At 40.2% G+C, this 25,394-nt stretch overlaps 1 protein-coding gene across 8 annotated transcripts in view; it reads right to left on the bottom strand.

Annotated features, from left to right (window-relative positions):
* Positions 1-4,794: 4,794 nt before the first annotated feature.
* Positions 4,795-25,394, bottom strand: part of APTX (aprataxin) — a 117,351-nt gene continuing 96,751 nt past the window's right edge. For 3 of the 8 annotated variants that reach the window (XR_004950039.1, XR_004950038.1, XR_004950043.1), the window contains 2 exons: positions 23,684-24,746; positions 4,795-23,426 (listed from right to left, as the gene is read on the bottom strand). The gene's annotated coding sequence lies outside the window, so the exon portion shown is untranslated. The remainder of the gene's footprint in view (positions 23,427-23,683; positions 24,747-25,394) is intronic. The other 5 variants (XR_001595062.2, XR_004950040.1, XR_004950041.1 and 2 more) reach the window with 5 other exon arrangements.

The raw sequence follows: 25,394 nt of genomic DNA, 5'->3' as shown, positions 1-25,394 counted from the left end.
AGACAAGAGGGCTACAAAGAAAGATGTGGAGCCAGGAGAGGAGGAACCAGTGAAGGAAACCTGGGGAAGGGGCATCCAGAAAGGAAGCAGGAAAACAAAGTGGTGAGGTGGGAAAGGGGAGAGAGAGGAAGAGATGGTCAGTAGAATCCTGTGCCTTAGGCAGATCAAGTGAGGTAAGAATTAGATAATGCCGCAGGGTAGAGAATAATTTATAACGGGTTGAGGGGTTCCAGAAAGTCAGAGATGGTGGAAACAATCAATGGAGATGACTAAGAAACCCAGTGTTGTAATGATAATGGCTAACATTGACAGAGTGCTTACTAGAACCCAGGCACTGTTTACATATAATACCTCACTGAACCCTTATAGCAACTCCTTGAGAAAAGCATTGTTATCATTTTCATGTGGTGGATGAGGTGAAGGAACTTAACCAAGATCTCAAATCTTAAGGGTAGCAACACCAGGATTTGAATCCAGGCAATCTAGCTTCAGACACTGATTGATTTTCTAACCCTCAGGCTAAACCGCTTCTCTTTGTAGAAGAAGGAATAAAGGTATAAAGTAAAGAGGGGTGCCAAGAGAGGTTTTCTACATGTTTGATTTTTGATGGGAAAGTTTTAGTCTATTTGTAAATTGAGAGAAAGAGACCGATTGGAGAAAATCTAAAAATCCTAGAAAGAAAAGATAATCAATGCAACAAGTTCCCATAGAAAGAAGGTAGGATAAGAAGCAATTCCTCATCTATTATTAATTCCTCAAGTGAATGTCTACATAGGAGACTCCACTTGGTGTAGAGATTCAGTGGTAAACTAGAGATGGGGCACTAACCCCAGGAGGCTTCCAGCCTAGCAGTGGGGAGACGGAAGAAAAAAACAGGGAAACACCCATAACCTGTGTTATGTGTGATAAAGGAAATAAATCAGTGCTGGACTAGAAAACAACCTCCCTTAGGTGTCGTTCAAGCTGGAGTTTGAGAAAGAGGCAGCATTGTGAAGATTGGAGGGAAGGAGTCAAGGTGGAGAGCAAGGGGGAGAATGGAACAAGGTGCCTCAAGAGAGCTAAGCAAATCCTCTGGGTGGATTTTTTAAATTACTATTGACCAGGAAATCAAAATGTCTGGTGGAGGAGACTGGGCATAATTATTTTTTAAGTTCCATGGTGCAGCCTAGGGTGAGAAATACCTTTTTAGTACAAGCATTTCTTGAAGACCACAATAAAGATTTACTTTTTAGTCAGAGAAGCATCTGGAGGGTTTCAAGCAGAAAATGATATCATCACATTTACGTTATTTAAACAATCGGAAAAACTAAATGGTGGGGTGGATTCAGCTTTGTAAGAGGGAGAAGAGTAGCTCTTTTTTAAAACAGGAAAGAAATAAGTAAAGATAAATACTTTTATAGATAAGTTTAGAGGTGAAAATGAATGTTCACACCTAAGGACATCTATTACCTCTAAGAAAGGAACAACATGGTCCCACCTGCAGTGATGGAAGGGTTTGTGGATGGGAAGCTCAAAGGGGAGATGGGTGGTCAGAAAAAGCCAACGAAGGAGAGTAGGAAAGGAAGATACCTAGGAAAAATAAAAAACCTAGAGGGTAGCACTGGGCGCCTCAGAAGATGCCAGAAGTTAGCTTCAGTGAAGCCACCACCATCATCATCATCATCTCTACTGTGCAGAAGAGAGTGGGGATTGTCAGATCAACTGAGAGGGGTGAGCTGTAGAGCAAGTGCAGAGGGAAAATCAGAAAGTTGAGAGTTCTCGATAGGAAAACATTAGAGATTGACCATGGATTCCAGGCTGCACCAGAGAGCAAGCCAGGGAAGCCAGTTAGACTGACGCATTTGGGATCCTGGAGCCTAGAGGCAGCTGAAGAACAAACAGATTTAGTGAGAGTGGAAGAGGAGGTTTGCAAGCATGTGGATGTTGGATGGGATTTCTTAAAAAGAGCAGTTTCAAGCAATGACAAGGTCTGGGCTGTGACCGTGAGAGCAGCATTGGCAGCACCCAGTTCACCTATCACCCTCTTCAGGGAGCCTTGCAAACAGACAGTCTTTGTTTATGGACATAATTTAGATTACAAATTAAAAGTTCTCTACAACCACCAAGTATTAGAGTTTTATGGTGAAGGGATGCTAGGGAGATGGCTTCAGTCATACACTTGATGGTCGCCTGGCACCTTCCCTGAAGCACTTAAGCCCTGAATACAAACAATTCCTGGCCTATATTATCCCAGAGAGTGGGAAAGTTCTATTTAAGAACAATTTCCATCACTATGTCATCGAGAAACGAAAATCACTGTCTCAATTCAAAATGTCACTCTGTGGCTGACACCTGGTTGTTATGACCCCTGGTTATTTCTCAGTCTTAGATAAAATGCCTGTCAAGATCTCTGGCCTATTGCAAGATGATCATCATGAGTTGTTGGGTTTGTTTGTTTGTTTTTCAGTCAACTGGATGGTTAGCTGTGAGATTCAGCTGAAAACTCAAGGACTGCTTTGGAGAAGGAAGGGTGAGAAGTAGGAACTGAAGCCCCAAGCACCTGGTGGTGAGAGGCAGCAGAGCGAAGAAGTAAGATCACTGGCTCAGTGGTCAGATCAGGCATCAACTATCTCTACTTGCCAGCTGAGCAGACGCGTCCATTTTCAGAGTCCTTTTCTATACTGTGCCTAATAATATCTACTTTGCCTGCTTTGTTACAAATATAGCAAGATCAATTTGTAAAGCATTAAACACAAGGTTTGGCACACAGTTCATACAGTTCATTAAACTGTAGTTGTTTTTGTTGTTGTTGTTGTTGTTATTATTATTATTATTATTATTTTCTCAAATTATATGCTTAGGACAATGAACCACTTCCAAACCATTGCTGAGGGTTCTAAACTCTCTGAAAGTTCTCCAAAGAAATACGGTAGCAGTATGCTAGTAAACAGTAGACAAGGTAAGGGAAAGAGGAGAGCCCTGATTTGTAGTGGTTACTGATTTCCATGGTGTAAATATGTCTACCATGACTGATTTCAAACTACTTTTAACTTAAAAATAAAAAGGCAAAGTGAAAGGCAACCAGCTATTAAGAAAGCACTGATTCAGGGAGAAACTCAAACAGTGTTCTGGTTAAGAAGCAAAGGCAATGTGTATTTATGAGACAGGGAAGGGGAATAGTTATGCCCATAGAAGGAAGGAATTCTATAGGTGTAGATAAGCTAACATAGCAAGGCTAATTCTAAACAATATTTTTAATTTTCAGTCCAGTGGTCATAATATCTGTTTTCTTATTATCTTTGCAAGCAGTTGTTTAAGATACGATGTTGTTTTAGGACCAGTCTAAAGGTTATTTCACTTAGCTTTAACGTTCTAGAAGTTTGAGAGAGAAGACGTTCCAGGCAGTTCCTCTGGGATGGAAGCTCTGACTCCGTTTTAAAGTGGCTCTGTTTATATTAATTTTTTATACTCCCAAAGTGACATCACTAAAAGCACATTTGTCTCTCAGGAATCAACATGAGCTGGCTCCGGTACTCCAGTGAATGTTTATCTGAGAATTCCTCCCAAAAGTCCTTGGAAATTCATTTATTCATCTCCATACACACATCAAACACCTATTCTATTCTATTCTATTCTATTCTATTCTATTCTATTCTATTCTATTCTATTCTATTCTATTCTATTCTAAACCAACCATCTATTGTGCAAAGGGAATTTTTAAAATTGAACAAAGAAGACATGACCCTTCTCTGGAGCTCGTAGTCAGGGAGAGGGTGGACAGTTAAACAGCCATTACAACGCTGTGAGGTAGGAGCCATGTGGGGAAAGCTGTGTGACAAGAAAGGTCAAGGAAGGCCATGTTACCCAGACAAGGGTTCAGAGAAGGCTCCTAGTCTAGAGGATGAGCAGAAGCCAGCAAGGTAAAGTGAGAGGTGGGAGTGTGTTGAGCAGAGGAAGTGTTGGGTGTTAAGGCACTATGGCCTGCAGATATAAGAGCAGAAACTACAAGGAGGTTAGTATGGGCGGGTGCAGCATCGAGAGGGCGGGGCAGGGCTGGAGAGGCTAACCCCCACCAGGCCAGGCAGGGCCTTGTCAGCTGTGCCAGGGAAGCCAGCACAGGGTTTTACGCAGAAGACTAAGATAGTTGGGTTTGCCTTTTAGAAAGATTGCTCTAATGCAAAAATTACATAATTAAAAACAAAATATATAAGTGAAGAAAATTAAGGTCACCCTAGCAACAGCATGAATAACGGAATGGTGGGGAAGGATGGACAAGACCAAAAGCAGGGAACCCCAATTGGAAGCTGTTACTATAATCTGGGCAGGTGACTTGCCCCACAGGCTTGTCAGGATAGAGAAGGAGGGACAGATCTGAGAGAGGAGACAGAGCTGCAGCGCACCTGGTGACTGATAGGAATTAGGTGTGAGGGAAAAGGACTCAAAAATGATTTTCAGGTTTCTCACTTGGACCACCAGGTAGATCAGGGTGCCATTATCTGAAATACTGAAAACCAGAGGGAGGAAAAGGAAGTCTGGTGTTCAGTATTGGACATGTTGAGGTAGAGGTGCTTGAGGAAGTGAGATAACCCCTCTGGAATTCAAGAAAGAAATCTGAGTTGGCGATGAAGCCTTCAGAGTCTCTAACACACAGGTCACAGCATACACCATGGGTGTGGTTGAGATCATCCAAGGAGGGTTGTAGAGTTAGAAAAGGCAGAAGTTCAGGATAGAACTCTGAGGGTCATCAACATTAAGCCCCCAAAAGAAGAAGCACTTATAGGAGCCAGAGAAGGAGCACTCAGAGATGTCAAAAAAAAAAAAAAAAGCAGGTGAGGACTCATGAAACTCAAGCGTAACTGTTTCAAGAAGAAATCAGCAAAGCCAGATGCTGCTGAAAGATGAAGACAAGCAGGACTAGGAAATAACACTGGAGGTTTCTGCTGAGTTTGGCAAAATTTACTTCAGAGGTGTGATGGGGATGGATGCCAAGCTGCAGGGACCAGTGGAGGGAGGACGCGGAGGCAGCACGTGGAGAAAATCCTTCAAAAAGATTGACTGTGAGGGTGCAGAGAGATTAGACAGCAGCTGGACAGGAACGTGGGGTTAATGGAGGGTCGTTCTGCTTTGTTTTGAGTTTAGAGAGACATGAGCATGTTTAAATGCTATTAGGGAGGAGCCAGTGGAGAGGGGGAGGCTAAGGAAGCAGGAAAAGACGTAATGTGGGCCAGGCTGTGCCTGAAATGGACCCTAGGCTTCCAGTCACCTGTCCAGCTAAATCCTAAGCATCTCAGCAGCCCAGAGTCCACTGTTCAGTGAGGAGGAAAGGGAAGAGAAGGGGGCCACTAAGGAGAATGTGTGAGTTAGACAACTGGGGCCACACGATTTGTGAGTTACTAGTACCAAGCCCCAGTTTTAGTCACAGTAAATTTGGGGAAATGTAATTAAAATTTATGTTTTGTTATTCTGTGAAACAAAGCTTTTGATTTTTTTTTTTTAACAAAATGAATCTTTGAGTCCTTTAAATGCTTAGAAAAATAGTCCAAACTGGCAGCCTATAGGTCCGATCCAGCTGGCAGACAATTATTTTGCCTAAATAGTGTTATAAAATTCAGGAAACATCACGTAAAAGTCTAGACTTCTGAATTCTCTTGAAAACTTGCAGTCTGGAAACGCTGGGGCCACACGGCATCCATCAGATGAGCGAAGCGGCTGCGACCGCATTGAAAAGGGGCGAACGCTCTCCAGCTCGTCCTGGCCTCGCCCGTCCTCTTTTCCCGCCTGGCCCCTGGAAGGAGACGCTTCCGCTCTGGCACGAAGTTGGGTTAGGTGGTGCTGTTGTCTGTTCCAGCCCTGCTCTATCATTGAGCACTTTCTATGTGGGGGAGCAGAGAGCGAAGGCACTGGGGATACAACAGCGAATGCAACACTGTTCCTGCTCAAGGAGCAGGAAAGCTGGAGAGGCTGGGGGAACCTTAATCTCAACAATATCAACAATATGGGGCTGCTGGCTCCCTTTAACAGTACAGATTTAACTTTGCATTTAGAAAATATTCCAGCTGTCTGCTCATCCCACACACCCACTAATGAACAAAAGCACATTCAGAACGAATGCTCAACTAGCTATAGAAATTCTGACACAAATTTCCTGGAGTTTGACATTGTATTATAGCACATTGGTTTAGGAGATAGGCCAGACCACTGCCTAAGGTGGGCAGGGGGGAGAATCATTTAGCACAATACAAGTGTATTTAAAAGAACACCAGAATGTTTTTGCTAATAGCAATCTCATTGCATTCCCTTCTTTGTTTTTACAAGCTGAAGTCATTTACAATATTCTGCAGATATCTGGCCTTGTCTTTGCCATACTCAACTGAAGAAAGATTAACACAATACAACAGAAATGACCTGTAGGGCTCAGAAGATTTATTTGTTTTGCTAAAACTCTTGCAGCTGATCATTTGGCCAACATAAGCGTAAGCACATCTGCCTGCCTGTGTCCCTTGAGGGTACTATTTTAAGAAGAAGGTGCTCCGCTGAACAGAAGGGCTTTTTCGCTGTTGAGCCTTCCCCTATTCCTGCTGCGGCGAGAGTGGGGAAAATAAATTTGCTAGTTTTAATGTGGACTAAAAAAGGTACTTCCCACATAAGAAATAACTTCATCTTTTACAGTAGAATTTTTTTTTTTTGAGTAAAGAAATAAAGACAAAAACAGCCGAAGCTAGAATATTGATGTTTTTGAAAACTAGTACTAATCAGACTCTGAAGGGGTTTGGAAACAAGGTGGAGGAGGGGGTTATTTTAAGTTTGGGGCCAAGATAACTACAGGGTTTAGAAATGAAATCACACAGGCTGCTCTGTTGACTAAGGGGTCCTCCTTCCCTTCTTTCCAAATCAAGAAAACACATAGCTCGGTGTGTTATGACCACAGACTTTGTCTTTGCCTAGAACGGACTTGGATTTGAACTGCAGCTCTGCTACTTACTATCTGGGTAACCTTGCTACCTAAAGTCTCTTAGTTTCAACCTCCCCATTTATTAAACAAGAGCTGATATAGGGAAGAGGCGTGAGAACTGCATAAATTGATCGGTTGTATTCAGAGCCTACAACATGATGCTGCCAGACCACAGGAAATCTACAGAATAGAGGAAGATTCCTGCTGGGATTACTAACAAACTATACCCACACTGTGAAAAGAAAACAGGAAAACAGAATCTTTAGGTAGTATCCTACACAAAATAAATCCAACCATTTGGCCATTCCCTGTGTCCAAACCATGGAGAACCTATAGAACACTGACTGATATCGCTAGCATGCTTTTCACACTGTGTATTCATACCTTTCATGCTGCATACCCATACCATCAAAGGAAAACAGGAAAGAAAGTCTTTAAACTGTAATTCATAGAAACTAAGAATGACATAGAAACTGAATTCCTCAAACACGAACACTTGGGTCTGTCTCTGTCCTCTCATTTTCTGTCTCAGAGGAGACCACTCTGTCTATGCAGTGTTATTCCTTCTCTAATAAACTTTCATGGTTCCTCTCATTCTCTGAGAGGAGACCACGTCTCTGTCTGTGGGGCATTATTCCTTTTCTAATAAATTTTCCTTTTGTCTCTAATTCTGGCGTGCTCTTGCATTCTTTCCTGCATGCAATGAAGAACTCTCATGCCCTCTCTTGGTGTGGAACTTAAGTCCCCACTTGGGGGGATTCACCCCATCCTTTATCGAGACTATTAATACACATTTCAGAGGCTTGTGGTGAAAATGGAATGAGAAGCCCTTTGCAAAGTAGCTGGTACACAGCAAGCATTCAGTGAGTGATACCAAGAAACAGACTGAGTTCTTCTGAGCATATGGTCAAAAAATATTGGGAACATCTTTATGATATCGGTTATCGAAATTTGACATCTGAATTCCAGTATTAGCTAATTTTTAAACTATTCAAGTGCCCATTACATAAATCTAAAGAACACGACAAAAGGTAAATGAAGGGGGACATAGACTGGGGGACCAAGAGGCTAAAATACAAGTGTGGGAGAGAGAATTACTTTTCACTGTTTATACTTCTGCATGTGGGAATTTTTTTCAGCTTTACTGAGGTATAATTTACATACTATAAAATTCACCCATTTTTAAGTGCACAGTTTAATGAATTTGGGTAATGTATGTAATAATGTAATCGTGTAACCACTCGATCAAGATATACAACAGTTCTAGCACCCTAAAAGTTCTCTGTGCTGCTTCGCTATCAATCCCCTCTTCCACCGGCCCCAGGTAACCATCCGTCTGCTCTCTGTCATGATCATTTTGTCTTTTCTAGAATGTCATACAAAGTCAATCATACATTGTGTAGCATTTGACCTTTGTTTAGTATGTTTTCAAAATCCATCCATGTTGTTGCATGCATTAATATTTCCTTTTTATTTCTGAGTAATAATAAACCATAGTATGGATATATTACAATTAATTTATCCATTCACCAGTTGATAGATATTTTAGTTGTTTCTAGTTTGGGGGATATTATGAATAATGTTGCTGTTATCATTTGCATACAAGCTTTTATTTTGTATCCTTTAAATTTTGTTCCAAATGCAAGTATTCCCATTCTAAAAATTAGGGTGTGGGAAGAATCACCTCTCTGAATAACTGGAACTGGGAATAAATTAATATAATTACAGTTTAGCTGACCAAAATTTATATAACTTCTCTCCACATGCAATATTTGGTGTCTTTTTATGTACTATGTTTGTAAATACACAAGAACTATTCAGCTTCTTCTAAGCAATACATCTGGTCAATTTCCTCAGCAAACAAGATCAATCAAATCACTAGGATGATGATGATGTAAAATGCTTCCTTGCAGCTTTAAGGACACTTGAGTTTCCTTAAAAAATAAGCTTTAACAGCTACATGCAATGACATGTAGATGATGGAAATACATGCATTTGGAACGAAAGGATACATAAATTCAAATACAGACAAAACTGATCTACAGAGGTAACAGTCAGACAAGTGGTTACCTCAGGCAGGGGTCAGTGGTATGGACAGGTGCAGGGAGGGAGAGGTGGGAGAAGGGTGTGATCAGGTCTTAGGGTGCTGGAATTGTTCTCTATCTTCATTTGGGTGCTGGTTTCAAGAGTGTATACAGAGGTAAAAAACTCGTCAACTTGTGCTATTAAGATTAGTACCCTTTACTGTATGTTTACCTTAATAAAAAAAATGAAAAGCAAATAACAATAACCTTCTAATCTTGGGTCAGATGAGATCATAGGTATGACTGCCTGGCATGCTTGCCACAGAATAAATGGTGCTTTATAAACGTTCATTTCTTTCTCTTTCCAAGAGAAATGTTTCACAAAATGTTAACATTACAATCATGGAGCTTAAATATTCACTTTTTTTGTCTGCATATATGGGGTCATAATGTCTCCCCTGAACAATGAAGCATCATGTGGTATGAGAAGTACAGAGAAAGCTCTTTACACATCCTATCTTGCCATATCTGAGTGGATTCCAGCATAGGTTTTCAGCTGGACATTGAGCTTGTGTGGATTCTCAAAGGTCTTACACACAGCCACCAGGTGCAGAGCCATGCTTGCTACATTCCCAGAGTAGAGGATCCCATTGGTCTTGTACACCCCAGATACCGCCATGTCTGAAAACATATGATATAATGCCACACTTGAGTGAACTAAAGCAAAAATTTTTAAGGCTGCCGGCAGGGGCTTGCCATCCCAAATCTTTAGCTGGCCTTTCCCTTGCAGCTTGGAAAGTTCATGTTTGGCAAAGGGTCCAGAAAACATGCCAGGAATGGGGCTTAGAGGAAAAGTCACTAAGCTTGGGTGATCTGGACACAAAATGACCCAATAAATCATTCTGGTCCACAATGTAAACAGACTACTTTTGGGAAACTGTTGGTCAATGTTCAAGTAGCACTGTTTCCTTTGTCTTGCTAAGATAGCTTTGCCCTCTCATGCTCATTTGGAGACAAACAAGAGGCACAGTTTGGGAAAACCAGCTATGTTTGAGTCAATTTCTTATATCAACTTTCACATCAAGAACAGGGACTCTGGGCCACAGCTACTGAAGTTTACAAGAAATAATAAAAGGATGCATTAAAAGTTAGTTCTTTGGCTTTCATAAGAGCATTTATGCAGGGAGAGAGGTGCTTATAAAACAGCAGCCCAGTAGCTTGGAAGAGTCATTGGAGCTTCCAAAGATATGGAAAACTCAGAAAGACAAGAGGGTTCAACGTGCCAAGCTGTGAACGAAATGGACTTCCTGGTTCAAAAATGAATGATGTGTCTTGAAAAAGCTGACTTTCTTCAGGGAAGTGTGACAAAATCTTAGAAGCCTGAAACAATATAATCCGTAAGTGATTCCCCAGAGTAGATATACAGGATACTGGAGGTTCCTGCAAGAGATGAGACTGGAGAAGTTGTAGGGGAGAAGGTAGACACAGTAGGGTCAGCAGGATCAGAATACGGTTGAATCACAACAGGCATTGATACAATACAGAACGAAAACTTAGACACTTGACCTTGAATGTATGACTGCTCCTCTGCTGGAGAGAATAGCTGATCGTTTGGAATTTTAACTAAATGAGTGATGTTGAATGATGTTTTCAATCTTTCCTGACATCATCGTTTAAATGGGTAAGGAGACACTCTGTTTGACACACCCACTCTGTTTCTGCCTGGATGCTAAAGGTGCTGCTTCCAGACACCACCTAGCACACGTGCACACGCGCACGCACACACACACACACACACACACACACACACGGTTGTCATGACAATTGAGGCATAGTCTAAAGAAAGTATGCATCAAGGCCATATCTGAATAAAGCCAGTAATTCAGATATTTTGGTAATGACATCTTTGTTTCGGTGGGGGTGAGAGAACTTGTCTACCTGAAAGTAACAAACACCCATTTATCTACATTGCAAACAGTGATCTCGCCCAATTGATGAATCCCAGGATCTTGGGATAATAAAATTAAAGCCTTGGCATTTAAGGCATCAATATTTTTTCCAACAAGCTCTCTGGATGGGGTTTGCTTATCTGTTCTAGGTTCTCACCCACCAGTCATGGGAACTAAACCATAGTAAAAATAACTACCAAGCCAGTCTAGCATACAGAGTTCTGCTTTCTGGAAAACATTTTTGGTCATTTTGTTTTGTGGGAAACATTAATATCTGCAAACGTCAATTTACCACTTGTTTTTTTCACTTGTAAACATTCTGAAGTTCAGCTTGAATGTGATTGTCTTAGTGTCTATTGACTCACTCAGGAAGCAGCTTATCTAAATTAGAGCCCAAGTAATCAGAGTGATATACAGATAACAAAGGTGCCTAATTTACAATTAAAGGTAAACTTAGTTCAGTCCATTTCAACAGAGATTTACTGAATGCCTTAGACACTAGGAAATTTATCATCATTATATTAATAATCATTTTCATATAAGCATTTTCTGAGCAATTTCTTTGTGGTGGACGCTCAGGCTGCAGAGAGATATAAGATTTGGAGATGTCTATAAACACAGGCTACATCACAGGGCCATACAAGGCAAATACGCTACTATTTAGAAAAGTGAATGACTAGGAAAGCTTGGGGCAAATGAAGTTTTGGGGGCAAATGAGACTTGAGCTGAACCTCATATAAAGCATAACATTTAAATATCCTGGACATAAAAGAAGAAATATTACAGGTAAAAGAAATTGTACGAAAGCATAGAATAGTCTAGGTGTTCCCTTATTTGGCAAGCAATTATTAATAGAAGAGCAATAGGAAATAAGGCTGTATAGTGAAGAATTGACTTCACCCAAAGAGAGGTCTGGCCTTTTTCCTTGGCTACTAGAAGTTGACCTTTAGGCCTCTGGAATGTTCTGCCTAATAGAAGGGTCTTTGTTGCTGGGGAACTTTGGCTAACGATAGTTAGATAGTCTAACAATATGATTTGTGATGGGGCTTTAAGGCCACACAGTATCAGTTTTGACCTCCAGAGGAACTGGTAACTAAAAGTATTAGCCTGACCTCTGGGAGTAGGTGGAGACTAAAGATCAGCCATGTGAACAGTATGTGATTAAAACCCAATAAAAACTCTGGACAGCAAAGACAGGCTTGAGTGAGCTTCCCTGGTTAGCAATACTTTGTGTGTATCGTCATACACAGTAACCGGAAGTCATGGACAGATGCTGTCCATGACTCCATGGAGAGAGAATTCTGGAAGCTCCATGTTTGGACCCCTTCGGGACCCTGCCTGCTTTGTCTTCCCTTGGCTGATTTTAATTTGTATCCCTTTGCTGTATTAAAACTGTAATAATAAGTATAACACTCCTGAGTTCTGTGAGTCATTCTAGCAAATGATCAAATCTAAGGGTGATTATGGGTGCCCTCAAATTTTTAGCCAGCTATTCTGAAGTGAGGATGGTCCTAGGATCACCAAAATTCTGGCTGGTGACTGAAGTGAAGGCAGTCTTATGGGAACTGTTCCCTCAAACTGTATACTTGGTGAAACTCGTGACAAAGGCTGAAGAAGTCAGTTTCGTGCGGCATTGCCCGTAAGCCTAAAGAGTTTGGACATGATGCTACAGATGATTAAGTTCTTGAGCAAGAGAATAAGTATATTTTCATTGCATAATGTGTAAAAGGCAGAGGCAAGGAGACTAGTTGAGGGACTGTTTTTTGTCCAGATGTAGAAAGATGAAGGTCTGGAGTAGGGCTGCGACTAAGAAGTGGAAAGGTTGCATGCATAATAACATTTACTGAGAAGTTGCACCAGGCATCATAAAAACTCCATATGCTTTTTGTGCACGTACATATGCTTTTTTTTTTTTTTTTGGCCTTTTTAAAAAATGTTCACAGTCCCTGATTTTCACTTAGTCATACACACTTTAAAACACACTCACATACACACTCACAAAATACTCAAATATTAGGAATTAAAAAGGCATAAAACAAGGATCTTACAAGCTAAAAGAATTCCCTAGACTTCAGAACAAAACAATACCTGTTAACCATTGAAAATCCCTTTGATCGAAACACAAAGATGTTTTGTTTTAAATGGGAAGGATGTAGGGACAAGAACTAAGCCTGTACTGTCTGAGGCAGGGCCTGGCTTCTCTCTGCATGCTTTTGATCCTCAAAACAATGTTATAAAGTGGGCAACATTATTATCCCCGTTTTATAGATAAAGAAACTGAAGTACAGAGTCGTTAATTAATTTGCTCAAAATCACCCAGCAGGAAAGTGGTAGGGCTGAGATTTGACCTTAGCTCAAATCTGACTGCAGAGCCTGGCTCATAACCACTCCATTGCATGAGCTCTACCTCAGGTAAGACACTGTGGTAAAACAGTGTTAGTTTAATACTGTTTGCAACAGTATTTTCTGGCCATCTAGATATAAGAGGAGAAATTCAGGAAGAATAAAGAACAACTTCATAGTTAGCACATTGATAAAGGGAAAGATGTGGATGCCCCTATAGCCCAATTGTTCTGTTTCACCATGGACAAAAAGAATATGGGCCCAGGAGATTTGAGTCATGGGTCCAAATCTGCCTCTAACCAGAGCACCTTTGCTAAATCACTTAACTTCCGTGGGCTTCACATACTTCAGTTGCAAGTAAATCCCTATGTTCTGTGCCAGGTTTGAGCACTGGCTCTGCATTTACTAGCTATGTGACCTTGGGCAAGTAACTGAGCCTCAGCATTCTCATCTGGGAAATAGGGATTATGATATTTAGGTCATAGGGATGTTGTGAGGATATGTACAATGATGAAATAATCCATGTGAAGCCCTTAATACAATGCCTGGCATATGGCTAAGCATTCAGTTTTTTATTGTATTGTTAGTATCCAGCTCTAACTTGCTATAATACAAAACTTGTATGCCCTGAAACCACCATTCCAAATAATTCCATTGGCCAAACTCAAAGGTGAATTATTAATTTATCAATCCTTATTAATAAATATATGAGAGAAACTAGCATTTTTAGTTATCTTTACAAAGATACACATTCTATATTCTACTGTGCGACATTCACTGCTGCCTGGTGCTTCAGGAATAACATATGATAAGCATACAAGTTCACGCTGACATGTAACCAAATTGTGCAACAATAAGATAGACAATATTGTAGAATGAAGATTCAGCGTCATATCAGACCTCGACCAAAACAGATGAACCAGCACTTCCCTAAAACATAACTAAGCAGAATCTAGATACCTATGAACTTAATTCATTTTTTATCAACTTCAAGCAAAGTTTACTTCAAATTTAGCCAAAAGATATTTCCTTTTTTTTCCTCTTCAGTAGTGATCCTCAGAGATAGTATTATGACCTCATCCACATTTCTGTATGATGAGCTTACCCTTGGTGAATGCAGGAAAATCCTTTAAATCAGGGGATTATTGAAAATCAGCATCCCTGTTTACTAAGTATCCAGTGCCCTATATTTATCCATTAACAGATTGTTAAAAATCTTCATCTTTTGCTGGGAGCATGTTTGGATCTAAGCACCTGTTCACAGATTCTGAATTAGAAGCACAGGGAAGAAAGGCCCAACCAGAGATAAAATGAAATACAAAGCAAACGTGATTCAGTCATATGGTCATGTGCGATAGCAACTTTAATTTCATAATGCAGTGTTTTCCAATAATGAAACACAAGGAATTGTATGAGCACAATAGTTTCATCAACATTAACTTATAATACAGTATTTTTCAGTAATGAATGGAAAGAAAAGGAATTGTATGAGTTTCAATGAAGCATGCAGTAATCTGCATGAGCGAAAAGGTTGAATAACGAAGGTGAAATGGGAGAAGCCTCATCTCCTCTTCAACGTGATTACCAGTCCCAGTTCTTCTACAGTCATGTGATGCTTAATGATGAGGATACTACGGAGAAATGTGTTGTTAGGCAACTTTGCCATTGTACAAGCATTATGGAGTGCGCTTACACAAACCTAGGTGGTATAGACCACCGCACACCTAGGTCATAAGGTACAACCTAGTGCTCCTAGGCTACAAACCTATACAGCATGTTACTGTACTAAATACTGTAGGCAACTGTAACAAAATGGTAAGTATTTATGTATCTAACATATCTAAACATAGAAAAAGTACTGTTAAAATATAATATAAAAGATAGAAAGTGGTATACTCGTACAAGGCTCTTACCATGAATGGAGCTTGTGGGAATGGAAGTTGCTCTGGGTGAGTCAGTGAGTGAGTGGTGAGTGAATGTGAAGGACACTCCTATACCCTGCTGTGCACTTTATAAACAGTGTACATTTAGGCTACACTGTTTATATAAAGCATTTTTTTTCCTTCGATACTAAATTAACCTTAGCTTACTGTAATATTTTACTTAATTTTTTTTAAACTTTCAACTCTTGTAATAACAGTTAGCTTATAACACATATTGTACAGCTGTACAAGAATGTTTTCTTTCTTTATATACTTATTCTATAAACTTTTTTCTATCTAAAATAATTTGTTTTACTTTTTAAACTTTTTGTTATAAACTAAGACACACACGCACACATTAGCCTAGGCCTACGCAGGGTCATCAGCAGCATCTGTATCACTGTCTTCCACCTCCAGATCTTGTCCCACTGGAAAGTCTTCCAGGTCAGTAACACGCACGGAGCTGTCCTCTCCTATGGTAACAATGCCTTCTTCTGGAACACCTCCTGAAGGACCTGCCTCAGGCTCTTCTTGAGACAGTGTCACTATTTTCAGAAATATGTCCATGAGGGTTTGTTTGATTGGTTTCTTTTTCCATTATAGATTTGCTTGTAAGCAGACAATGCACCATGAACATTCCTCTCTATTAATGAAAACCTTTCAGTGTTGGGGCCTATGTTTTCAAGCTGTTTAAGGAGTTGTTGAGGTCAGTAAAAGCTTCTGCTAAACCCTTCCCCGTGAATTTTCTTAGGGTTCCTTTTCTTTTTGTCTCCTGCAGTTTCCCTTTCTCTTGCTTCTTCTTCAGCTTTGTGTTCCTGTTCCAGTACCAACAACTCATTAGTCAGTTCCTCAGGAATCACCCCCAGGAGCTCCTCAATGTCATCTTTGTCCACACCTAGGTTAAGACTGACAGCCTTGTTGACTTTTTCAACCTTCTCATCCTTGGCAAGTCATTTAAAATCGTGGACTATGTCGCTAGGTGATAGGACTTTTTTCAGCCTCAGTAAAGTCTTATGGGATCACCATCGCATATGCAGCCTGTTATTATACAGTGAAATACCATTATGCAGCACATGACTGTATTTATCACTAGACTGTAAGTTCTCTGAGGATAATTATCCTATCTGTCACATTCAGCCTTATAACTTCCAGAGCTCCAGTGCTAACACAGAGCCTAACACATATTGGATCTCAATAATTATGCATTGAATAGGTGAATTGCAAATATTTTCAAAACCTATTTTGTCTGATAGCTAATGAAACATCTCATTGTTCCCTTTTCAATTTGTGAAATTAAAATTAAATTTAGAATTGTAATGATTATTGATGTTGTTTTATCTAATTTGCTACCTTATCTTTCAAGATTCATTTCTTTCCTCACTGGCCATATAGAGGGGAAAATAACAATGTGAATAAATAGGATGTTAGAGGTCATTGTGGTAAGTGCCTGAGAGTCTGGCCACAAAAATGAAAGTATGAAACCAATGTGTTTTCCTTGTTATTGAATAAAGATAGCTCTCAAATCAAATCTATAAACATTTTCTGGGTGCCCACTATGAGAAAACCTATAGGCACAATGGACGCTACTAAGATTTGCTTCCTCGACACTTATGACTTAGAAAAATTAGAATTTTAGTATAAATTATTCACTTCTATTAATTAGAAATTTAGTATAAATTATTCACTTCTATTAATTCCTAGCTTTGTTCCTGAGTCAAGTCAATCTTCCTCCATGCTTAAGGGACTACCCATTCATCATTAACCACTCACACGAATCTCCAACTGTCTCCACTTTGTAACATTACAATGATCTATAATTTTGTCAAAGGTGGTATACAGCTTGTTCAGAACATCCACTACCTGATACAGAGTGTTTCTGCTAGAAAACTGAGTGAAGCCCATGATGTCACTGAAAAGGGGCAATGAGGTAGAAAAAAGTTAAATCAGGAAAATTAATTGGCAAGACCTAATTAAGCAATGGTACCTCCTTGTTCAGCACAATTTTTTTAAGTTCTCAGATATATTTTGAGCCAAGGAGACCTAAAGCAATGGGCCACTTAATTGCTCCAGAAAATATTCTTAATAGTTTGATATGTTTGATTTTTTTCATTTGGTTTTGGGTTTGAGATTTGAGGGTTTTGTTTTGGGTTTGCTTTTTGTTTGTTTGTGCTGCTGTTGTTGTTGTCATTGTTGTTGTTTTGCTTAGCTTTATTTTAGATTATGTCAGTATAATCAAAGCTAGGGGGCCTTGTTTGATGAGAACTTCAACCCCTAACATCAGGACTTGCCCTTTTTTCCACCTTTCAAGTGAGTAGGTTTATATAACAAGGGATTTACATAGAATGAGATGACTCACATAGAGAAGTCCCAGGTAGAAAGATTAATTTATTTGCTTGCCAATTATCCTCATTCCTACCGATGCAGAAAAATCAGACTGGCAAGAAACCAAACACCACTCAGAGAGTTGGATAACTCATATTTATTACACTAATGGTCCTAGAAGAGCTAGCACTCTGAAGATCTGGTCCCCACGTTCAAGGGTAACCTTACTTTTATAGGGCTTATCCATGCAGTTACAGTTGGCATGGGCCAATTCGCTAATTTGTCCTTGGGTGGTTACAGAGCACAGGAATTGCTATGGGCTACGGGTAGTTAGGAATTTAGGCAATACATCTGTTATCTAGACAGAACAAGCAAAGGGGAGGGTGAGTCTTCAGTTGATCTCACGTCACCCTGCCCTTCTGCCTATGCGGCAAGCATGTCTACAGAAGCAGAACAAAGAACCGATTACAAGGTCAGCCATTTGAGTGGAAAATTCCTTTTCACTACCTACATTCTGGATCTTTTATTACTTGGTTATTAGTGAGGCTTTCATTTCCTCAGATAAATTACTTCGAGTTTACTCTAGACTCTTAGCTGGAAAGAGGCTTTCTGCCTTCCTTCCCCCAAACTCCCAGAAGAGAGTATTCATCAGTAACAGGGCAGGACACTAAACGTCTTTAAACTTTGTCCTCATTTTCCCCATCCATAAACGGGGAAGATACACACACACACACACACACACCTGATTTCTTTGAGAGCCTGTACGAATCTGTTCTTGCGCAAATCATTAACAATGTTTCAACTTCACAATTTACAACTCCAATTTATGGGTTTTTCTCTCAGCTTTCAAAACTTGCCCTCAAAGAAGATAGCCTCCTAGATTGATGTGGCTATTGTATCGTTTGTCATGGAAAGGAAGAACTATGTGGCCTAATTACTCTGAGTTTTAAAACACATTTCCTAAGATGAAAAGGTATGCCTTTCTAAAGCAATTTTCTGTGTGTTTGCTAAACCGAATGTCTTTTAGCTCTAAGAAATTGTTTTTTAGAAAAAGTGGTGGGCGGAGGAACTTAACAAAATCAAACCAACATTTCTTATTAACAGCATGCCTACATGGTGAACTTGCTACTTTACTCAAATGCCTGCATTTTCTTCTTTTGTAGGTATTATTTACTCTCCATCTATTAGCAGTCACGCACAATTGTATAATACTGTAGTTTGCTCCATTGCTCTGCCTTTTGGATTAAAACCCTAATTTCAATTATGTAAATTTATTTTAAAAAATGGATAGACTCCAGTAACTCTGAGCTCAGCAAAACCAGCCTTGTCTTAAGGCCACCAGCAACTTGTTTCAGTAATATGCCTGTTTTCTGGTACGAATTAGAACAGTTAATTATCCTCAAGGAAAAACACACAGGGTTCATTCTTCATGTCTGTAACATCATCTGTCATCACTGGCATTCTCGATTGTTCTGTCCTCAGTGCACAGTAGTGGGGTATTGTTTGTGCTGTTAGCCTAGCCATAATGGATTTGCACCAAGCTGAACATTCCCTAACCCCTGCTCCCTACGACCAGTGCTGAGATGGGGTCACGGGTGCTGTCAGGGGTGGAGAAACAAGGAAAGTTCATTGGGATTTACTGACCGAGCACCTTAGTCACTAAAATTGGTGTGTCCCCTAAATCAAGACACTTTTATGAGAAGCAGAACCTCTCAGGGTGAGTTAAGCCCAACTGCTACCTTGCAGGTATTTGCAATTTAGTTGGCGCAATCAGCCAGCGACTATTAGTCCAGAGAGCTCTGGGGCTTCGTACTTTTGGGGTTTTGTGGGAACTTTTGTTTCCAAGAGCAGAGTATTTCCTTCTTCATGGGAGTTGTTTCATAAAATCAGTGTTGTGAATGAACAATTGTACCCTGCCTCCTCTAGTCCTGGGAATTAAAAATCTAACATTATTTGAATCCTTAGACTGTTGGAGGAAGCAAATCGACTAAGATCCCATTCTGGCTACAGGGTAAAAACAATTAGAGTGATTTACTAGGCACAGTTAGGGCACATTTCACTTGCTGGAAGCTTGCAACCCCCACCCCCTGGAGGGATAAAAGATGAATATTTATTAGAGTCTAATAATAGTGGAAAAATTGAAATTTTTTTCTGTGAAAAAAATAAGGTGATATTTCTGTATTTCCCTCAGGAATTTTTGTCTCAACAGACCATTTTTTATATACATATTTATAATCTACCCTGGTAATATGCTAAAGACTTATAAATGCAGCACGATCCGGCTATATTGTTATTACTTGTATTGGTTGTTAATGAGAGAATACAAAACGTATTCAGGCTTCCCATTGGCATTTATAGAGCATATACCATATCCCAAGCATTGAGCTAGACACTAGAGACACACAAAAAACCCCAAAATTCAGTCCATACACACAAATAATACATAATCTTGCTAGGTAAACAGAAATGTATATAATTAATCACATATATGTTGACTATGAAATCATGGCTTTCTGTGGCCAGGAGAGGATTTAAAGGAAGTATTGGCATGTCTCTATTCAAAAGGAGATAGTTTCAGATAGATTTGGAAAGTTATTTATTCCACCAAAAGGAAGAGAGTAACTTCTCTATGTCTATCAAACAGATGGGCAAAGACTCCAAAGGCTGATGAAAATAAACCACTCAGATTAGTTTAATCCTTCTTTTTTAGGCCCTAATTAAGGATATGGATGAATATATGGTCCCTTTCCTAGGAAATGCACATACAACCTTGCATAGAACTACAGGAATTCATAAACTACCTAGAGCCCATATATGGACTGTCTAGGATACCAAATCTAAACTCAAGGTAGTCTGGTTCCAGAGCTCTTGAGATTTCACTTGTATAAAGGAAAAGAAGACTGCATGTATTAGGAAATTGAGGTGAAGCAGCTAACGCCAAAGGAAAGACTGGAGGTACCAGGTGAGCAGAGGAGAAAGGAGATAATTGATGGAGCAAGGTCCATCAATTCTTTCTTTTCTACTAGGTTCTTCCTTTAACTATTACATCTCCTAAATTTAATAAAAAATTGACTTGTCCAGCTACAATCACATTTTTCTTCTCGCTTTCGGAGAAAAACTTCTTGAAATAGTTGCCCATACTTGTCTCCACTTCTTGCCCTATTATCTCTGAAAAATACTCCAAAGGTTTTATTTCCTCCATAGTCCACCAAAACTGCTCTTATTGAAGCCAAGAGGAACCTTCACACTGCCACATCCTGTGGCTGATTTAAGGATCAACCTCACCTTACATGACCAGAGGAAGCATTTAACATGGTTGATCACTCCCACCTATAGGAGATACTTTTCTCACTTGGCTTCTAGGATACCACCTAATCTTGATTCTAGCTGCTCTTTCTCATACCCCTTTGCTGGCTTGTCCTCTCCCTCCCCATGACTTAACAATGAGGGACCACAGAGCCCATACCTAAGTTTGTCCCTGCTACCTCTTCTACTTTATCTTCTATTTCTCCACTCCTCATCCACTCCAATGATCCCCTTACTATTCCTCAACTCACCAAGCATTCTCCTGCCTCTGTCCCTCCTGTCCCCTTTACCCCTAGATGTCCCTCACTTCATTCAGGGTTCTGACCACACCATAGAAAACAGCAGCCCCAGTCACTCTCTCACTTCTTACAGGCTTTATTTTTCTTCTAGCCCTTACCGCTACCTGATATGTCATATAACTATTTGTTAGTTTATTCATCTTCCATCTTCCTTCACTAGACTATGAACTCTACATGAGCAGAGACTCACTGCTGTATTACCTGCCTAACACAATCCCTAGCACTTAGTAAATAATTAATAAGTATTGGTTCAATGTCTAAATGAAAGGAGACAGCAAGCTGGGATCCAAAACTCAAGTGGAGAGATTGGTCTTGGAAAACAGAGGGCAGTTATTCCTCTGAGAAAAGAAACGAGTTAAGATGGACCCTTATTTCATAAGTTTAGTGATAGTTTAAAGTGGGGAACTTTGGTCATTTTCATATTTTAGAGCCGATAGTTGGGAAGGAGAAATGGTGGAGCACGTGAATCACTGAAAGTGAGGACAGATGAGATTAAGAAGAAACGTAAAGAAAGCATTCGAGGTTAGGAATTGCCAAAAAGACTGCTACACAGCTGTAGTCTAGGTGGCCTAGAACATCCAGGTCAATGGTTGGAACTTATACACCTGGATCTCAAGACAGATAGAGGGTTAAAACTCTAGGTTTAAAAATCACTGGTGTACAAGTAGTAGTGGAAGCTGGGAGCAAGATTTAAATAAGAGATGGTTTAGAACAAGTAAAAAGCCTGCCAAGGATAGACCCCATGAAACTGTCAGCATCCAAGGTGTGCGTGAAGGATGCAGAGCTGCTGAAAAGCCTGAGAGGGAGCCCGCTGGGGCAGTAGGAGGTGAATTGGAGAAAAGGTTTAAAGAAATCTGGGTAGGAGAGAGCTTCAGAAAGAAGAAAGGAGTCAGTGGTGTCAAATGCTGTAAAGAGGTCAAACAGAAAAACCAACCATTCCAATTGATTATTAAAGAATTATCGGTTTGGCTATTATTTTGCTCCTAGATGTTTACTGATTCTGTTGCATTAAAAAACAATGCTTAGTTTACTTGTTAAACTGCTAATCAGTAGTTTTCCAAGCAGGGCTCTACATTAGAATTCACCAGCGAGCTTTTAAAATACTAATGCTTGAATTTCCACCTGAATAATTACAGCAGAATGTCAGATAGGTGGAACACAAGCATCAATTTATTATGAAAGGCCCAAGAAATTGTACCATGTAGCCAAAACTGAGAAGTACTGTGCTAGGGGGAAATGGGCTTCCTATAATAACCACATAGGGAACCTCACGTCTGGCACATACTGGGCAGCCCTAGCCTACCCAACAGGGCAGAGGACAGAAAACTTTGGTCCTTGAGATAATGGAAACAACCTGTGGGATGCTAGTGGATCTTGCCTAGGCACCTGAGCATGGAGATATGATGGTCATCCCCTATGCCAGGTATCTGCTGCCTATTTGCTTCCTTGGTTTGGCAGATCCCTCAAACAAAGATCTTGGTCTATCATCACTATCATGTCTATCATCCTCATCATCAACATCATCATTAGCAACAGCAGCAGCAGCAGCAGCATATATCTGTTGAGCTCTTCATTGTACCAAGCATTTGCCAAGAGTATTACATCTGCATTAACTCAATTAACTCATTTAACATGACACTCATTTGAAGTAAGTACAGTTTTTAATCCCTATTTCATAGGATTAAAAAACTAAGGCTCATAAAGTGACTTGCCCAAAAAATGAAACTAGCATGAAACTCCCTCCAGAGCCCAAGCTCTGGATCTTGTCTACATCACACCGTTCCACTCCATTGCCAGGGCTGGAATCCTCTACCTGCCTGAGCACCTCCCCACTGCAGCTTCCTGGGAGGACTGCTCTCCCAGCTCCACCTCCCCCAAGGCTGGGCACTTCCTTGCCAGACTCATGTACAGCTGCCCAAGATCCAGTGCTAACATTAAATCTTTTCCTTGACATTATAGGTAAAGATGTGTCTTCTACCTTCAACCTTTTACGTACATCGACTTCTGTTAAAAGGACTCAGAATTACCAAAATCCTAGTAAAAATGAGAACTGACCCTTAAAAATCTGTACAAGCAGAACACAGGATTTTTAAAAACAAAGATGTAAAATTGCTATTTCCATGGCTTCAGCAGTTACTTCTAAGACCATTCCACAGAAACAAGTTAAGTATAAATTTACAAACTAACCAAATCAGCCTTCATTATTCACATTGTATTTCAATAAAGCATTACTTACTATAGAGCAGGCAACCAGTTTTTTGTTTTTCATGCATTAAGTCTTGGGTCCTTTTTGCCACAAGTACTTCCAGGTGTTTGCTGTATTTCTCCACCTAAGTATCCATCACAAAGAGAAATTACTTCATGGCAACACTTTGCTCCCTGTGTATTCATCTCTGACTCTTTGAAAGCTCCTAAAAGGCAGGGGAATATCAATAGGGGGCCTTGGCTTGTACTTATCATCCCCCTGGGACCCAGTAACCAAGCCAGCTATGAGGGAGTACACCACTGAAACTTGTCCTGAATGCCCTGGTAAATCCATACTTAAATGGATGCAGTTAGTGAGGACTGGGAAGTCACCCAAGCTTACCAAAGACATCGTCATGTCTACCGGACTAACTTTGCTGGGATTCATCTTGGATCAAAGCTTCTTTCCTTGTTCAAACATGGGTCTTCGGGATGGGTTGTTTTTCCTGCACCTCCTAATCAACTGCAGTGGTCAACAGTGACAATCAAGCACCGATTTATGGATATTCTGAACAGAATTGCAGAACTGAACAGTTTGGCATCATCTGTTCTCAGGTTTCTCTATCTTTTTTAACCTTAGCCCCATAAACCAGGAAGATTTAACTGAGCTTTACATTCAGTAGTTTGAACTACTAAATCAATGTGTGTGATTTTTGTTCGTTTTACAAATACGAAATTTGATAATAAAATGCAATATGCTTTTGAAGATCATGTATGATATGAACTGTTTATTATTGGGGATCATCCTCAGTTCTGATACACAACCTGGTCTGCCATCTTGGACTCCCCGATGAGGTATCCCTTTTTTTAAAAGATAAGAAAACTAAAGCTCAGAGATGCTTGGATGCCAGAGGCCTGGGGATTTGAGCTCACGAGGGCAATTAACACCGTGGCTGGGGCTTGATAGGACTCTGTAACACCACTGGCTGGTCCTTTCCACCCCACCACTGTCCCATGAACTGTACCTAACCCTTTCAAAGGCACGAGTCTCATTTCATGTCTTAGTAAAATAATCCTTATTAATTACACACATTATCATAAGCCACTATGCATGTCTGAGGTACAGGTATTATGGCATGCTACATATAAACATGCTCACTTTGTTTTCACTATCATATGTATCACTTTGTCCTTGTGTTTTTATGGCACCAGAGCTCTACAGGAGTGCTGGGCTCTCACCTCAGACTCCTCTTCTCTTCTCTTCTCTTCTCTTCTCTTCTCTTCTCTTCTCTTCTCTTCTCTTCTCTTCTCTTCTCTTCTCTCTCCACATCGCCTCCTTAAAAGGCTTCATCTCCATCTACGGCTACATCACGACCACAGTGATGGTCCCAAATTTCTATCTCCATCAGAGCTTCTGTTTCAAGTTCCTGACATATATTCCAGTTGCCTACTGGATGGATCATCACCTGGAGGTAGATTTGGAAAAGCCAGAAAAATCCCAATAAGTTGTTACTTGAAGCAATAGGTTACTCTTGTTGATATATCTCTTTCTAAGATGAGTTCTAATCATGAGTTCATGCTCAGTCGATGTGATGGCTTCAGAGTCAGAACTCATCAAGGTCCCTTTCTCTCCTCCCACCCCCTTACCTCTGCAAACTCTGAGGGGCAAGGACAAAGAGCTGTAATTTGCTCCTCAAGAGGGAGACATGAGGAATATGCCACAAAATAAGGTTCTTTCTGTGGGAGCAGAGATAGAAATGAAGAAAAATGAAAAGCAACTTAGCATGAGAAATAATCAAAAAAGAAGCATGTGCCAAAATCTCTAGAGCAAAATAGAATGTAGCCCCTCTGAAAGCTATCTTAGCTTTCACTGATTTACTTATTTATTTGTTTATTCAACTAATGTTCACTGAGCACCTACCATGTGCCAACTATGTTCTGGGAACTCGGGATACAGCAAAGGAAAGGCCTTGCCCTCAAGGAGGTTCTAGTCCAGAGGCAGGAGATAGCAATCCACCAAACATACATAATTTGTCAGTTTGTGATAAGACGACAGAAGGGAGTTTAAGCAAATGAATCTACATCAATGACAGATCATGAATCTAAGCCAGGTG

Source organism: Rousettus aegyptiacus, unplaced genomic scaffold, assembly GCF_014176215.1.
Source record: "Rousettus aegyptiacus isolate mRouAeg1 unplaced genomic scaffold, mRouAeg1.p scaffold_m13_p_3, whole genome shotgun sequence".
In the NCBI taxonomy this organism is placed as follows: Eukaryota; Metazoa; Chordata; class Mammalia; order Chiroptera; family Pteropodidae; genus Rousettus; species Rousettus aegyptiacus.
This window is presented reverse-complemented; position numbering and strand designations above follow the sequence as displayed.